This window comes from Apium graveolens, chromosome 7 (genome assembly GCF_009905375.1).
Source record: "Apium graveolens cultivar Ventura chromosome 7, ASM990537v1, whole genome shotgun sequence".
Taxonomy (NCBI): Eukaryota; Viridiplantae; Streptophyta; class Magnoliopsida; order Apiales; family Apiaceae; genus Apium; species Apium graveolens.
The window spans coordinates 61,202,957-61,206,996 of record NC_133653.1 but is presented as its reverse complement, the minus strand read 5'-3'; the positions used below and the strand labels follow the sequence as shown (position 1 = coordinate 61,206,996).

The window sequence follows — 4,040 nt, the reverse complement described above, 5'->3', positions numbered from 1 at the left end:
TAACTTCAGCTTCGACTTCTTTTGCCTTTTCAGCATCAGCTACTTTTCCAGACCTTAAGGTAATAGCCTTGACTTGCTCTTTGGCTTCCTTCCTGCCTGGTACTTCCGTGTCACTGGGAAGAGTGCCAGGTTGACGATTGAGCACTGCATTGGCTAATTGACCGATTTGATTTTCCAAGGTCTTGATAGAAACCGCCTGACTCTTGCACAATAGCTTAAGTTCCTCAAAATCAGCACTAGTAGGTGCAGCTGCACTTCCCTGTTGAGGATATGATTGTCTTGTAGCATACTGCTGTGGTTGCTGGAATCCAGGTGGGTTAAACAGTTTACTCACTCCTTGCTGATATGGTGGCTGAATAGCATTCTGATTATTTCCCCAGCTGAAATTTGGATGATTTCTGTTATTAGGATGATAAGTCGCTGGCACAGGCTGCTGTTGTCGCTGATAATTATTCACATACTGAACAGATTCATTGACAAGAGAACACTGATCCGTAGCATGAGAACCTGCACAAAGCTCACAAACCATAGCTATTTGATTAACTCCATACGTAGCCAAAGAATCAACCTTTATTGATAGCGCTTGGAGCTGGGCTGCAATAGCGGTGGCTGCATCAACTTCCAGAATACCTGCTACCTTGCCTGACGTCATCCTCTGAGTTGGGTTTTGATGCTCATTTGCAGCCATCGTCTCGATAAGATTATACGCCTCAGTATAGCTTTTAGCCCATAAGGCGCCTCCAGCTGCTGCATCGAGCATGGGCCGAGATTGGGCCCCCAAACCATTATAAAAACCAGTGATTACCATCCAATCCGGCATTCCATGATGTGGACATTTTCTCAACATTTCCTTGTAGCGTTCCCAAGCCTCGCACATAGATTCTGTAGGTTGCTGCGCAAATTGAGTAAGAGCACTCCTCATAGCAGCAGTCTTTGCTATTGGATAAAACTTCACCAGAAACTTTTGCGCAAGATCTTGCCATGTAGTGATTGACCCAGCTGGTTCAGAATGTAACCAGTCTTTAGCCTTATCCCTCAGTGAGAATGGGAAAAGCCTCAACTTGATAGCCTCATCAGTCACGCCATTATACTTAAAAGTGCTGCAGATCTCGACAAAATTCCTTATGTGCATGTTGGGGTCTTCAGTTGCCGCTCCTCCAAAAGAAACAGAATTCTGCACCATCTGAATAGTGCCCGGCTTGATCTCAAAGGTGTTAGCTTGAATAGCCGGGTGAAGGATGCTTGACTGAATGTCATCAATTTTAGGCCGAGAAAAATCCATAAGAGCTGGATCAGCTTGAACAATACGATCTCCCATGTTTACTGGTTCTTTCTGCTCAGTTCCTGAATCCGAATCCTCAAAATCTAACTTCTCCGGTGTATCAAGAACTTCGTCTTTCTCCTCAGCTGTATCTAAGGTCCTCTTGCGAGCACGAGAACGAGTTTGCATAAACGCTTGCTAAAGTACCTGAAACACAACCGAAAAGAGTAATTAACTACTACGTCCTAATCACTGAGTCCTAATGACCAATGATGGTAAGTACATAAACTAAACAAATACGCCGCGTCCCCGGCAGCGGCGCCAAAAACTTGTTAGGGCGAAATCACGCACTAATATTCACGCAAGTATACGCGTTCGCAAGTAATATAGAATACTTTCTAGTTCGTTCCCTCAGAGACTCAGACTAAGTTATTGTCTAATTAAACTCACTCACCAATGTATGATTACTTCTCAATGTTAAGATAATAACACTTAAAATTGTTGATTAAATATTAACTATAATTAACTACTTAATTAACCACTTAACTAACACTTCAATTTATCAATAATAAAACACTCATGAGATCACAACTTCATTATTACTTCCTTCTATAGCCATAGTTATTACCTTTAGCATGTGACAGTGATGATATTAATCGAATAACACGAAACTGATAAAAGCCAACTTTCATTGTACTAATACCATTCTACCAAACATCCACAATTAAGATAGAAGTTGAATAGTCATCAATTATGTTGAGTTCCTATATGTCTACAGAAATTGACAACACAACGATTTAAGCACAAGTTATTCCTTTTGATTACATAGGGCAAATAAAACTGTTAGAGTTACCCACTAATCATGCACAACGTACATGAACCTATGCTAGCATGGCAAGTTCTAAATCTCAAGATCCACCGTCGCTTCACAAGAGATTAACACCCTATCTTATATGTTCGCGACGCACATAAGACGAATACGCACAACCAATACTAGATATCATGCAATCATCACATACTAAAGTATTAAACAATTAACTAAAGAATTCCATAATAAATCCGTTGCAACCCCATGATCACGATTAGCCCATAATAGAACTTATCGCCATCATGGGTTCATATGAAATCATGATAAACAAACACAAGAAAATAATAACTAAACTAATTATATTAAAACAGAGTACGTCACAAGAGTAAATAAGTCAAAGCAAGAAAACTAGCATCCAACGTTACAACGAAACAAGAATCACAAGAATATATGCTTCCTCTTCGCTGCTGTGTGCTAAATCGGTCTTCTTCCTTATCTCCTTCGCTTCTTGCAAAACACAATCTAAAACATAATCTCCTCTTTTTTACCCTATGAAAAACGTCTCAAATCTACCTATATAATAGTCCCATAAAACTCAGATTACATAGAAGTTGGAAGCCAAACAGAAGTAGAAGTCTAAAATAATATATCTTTTTCCCCGACCCTGCGCGGCCGCTCAGCATTTCTGCGCGGGCGCGCAAGGCTGCTGCACGGCCACTCAGCATTGCTGCGCGGGCGCGCAGGACCCTACTGGAAAATTTCCAGGTTTGCTCCGTTTCTTCGCCGTAATCTGCCCGTTCTTTTCCTCTCGCAATGGTGAACACATGCCAAGGCTTATTCTTGATGATTCCTTCTCCGAAATGCAACTAATACCCTGAAATGCATAAACACTAGAAAAACGCATCAAATACACAAAATACTTGATTTCAAGACACCAATTTAAGCTATTTTAAGACGTTCTAAGTGGTATAAAATGCCACTTATCACAGACTGAGACAGACCCAGTGGTAGCACCAGTACTAGCCCCAGCATCAGTGCAGATTTTTCCTCCATTACCACCACTTCCACCATTGCCACCTGGACCAGCACCAGAGATACCCCCTCCACCAGAGGTACCAGACTTTGTTGATTATTTCCCTTATTTTGAGCCGGAGATACCTGACTTTCAACCTTTGGAGTTGCCGATGTTTGATGTTCCTGATATGGTTGACATTTCACAGTGGGAGGACTTAGAGCCCCAAGTTCTTGTGCCACAGTTTGAGATTCCAGAGATTCCACTGATGGAGCCAGAGTTAGAGCCACCAGTATATGCACCCATGGATCAGCCTGTTTTGTTTCCTGCACCGCTAGCTGTTTGTGCCCCTGTGCCCGGAGTATACCAATTCCCGCAGCCAGAGTTTATGGACGAGGTAGTAGTAGATGAGCCATTACCATTGCCTTCTCGAGGTTCCCGCACGGATCTTCGTGAGCATCACATAGTTACATATCAGCGTTTCCAGTCAGAGAGAGAGGAGAGGGTTAGATGGCAAGATCAGTGTAGAGAGATCCTTGGGTTGTTTGAGACACAGGAGGATGGACCAGTTCGAGCACTTCACCCAGACTATATCTTGAGAGAGAGGCTACGCCAGATCCACAGGGTTGGTTCTCAGGAGCTTACTGACTTGAGGCAGCAGGACATTAGTGCAGAGACAACATACCGTAGGGCGGTGAGACTTACAGAGGCAGTGTTAGAGGCTTTGCAGGAGGAGCTGAGCCGTGTGCCACCAGGATTCTGATCTTAGCAGATGGAGGAGTGTTGTATTTTGTATATATCTGTGGATAGAGGCATCGTAGTATTGTATGACTAGTTTAAATGAGTGTAGCTACTAGTTTTGACTGATAGCAGTAGTAGTACGACTGGCATATCATAGACTTTTATATCAAGCATTGACACCTGCAGCTGGTATCCTACCTATATATATAAAATGAACC

The 4,040-nt window shown here is 42.5% G+C and overlaps 1 non-coding gene across 1 annotated transcript; it reads left to right on the top strand.

Moving 5' to 3' along the window:
- Positions 1-818: 818 nt before the first annotated feature.
- Positions 819-925, top strand: LOC141675491 (small nucleolar RNA R71). Its single transcript, XR_012556141.1, has one exon. It is a non-coding gene; the product is annotated as a small nucleolar RNA R71 (small nucleolar RNA).
- The last annotated feature ends 3,115 nt before the right edge of the window (positions 926-4,040 follow it).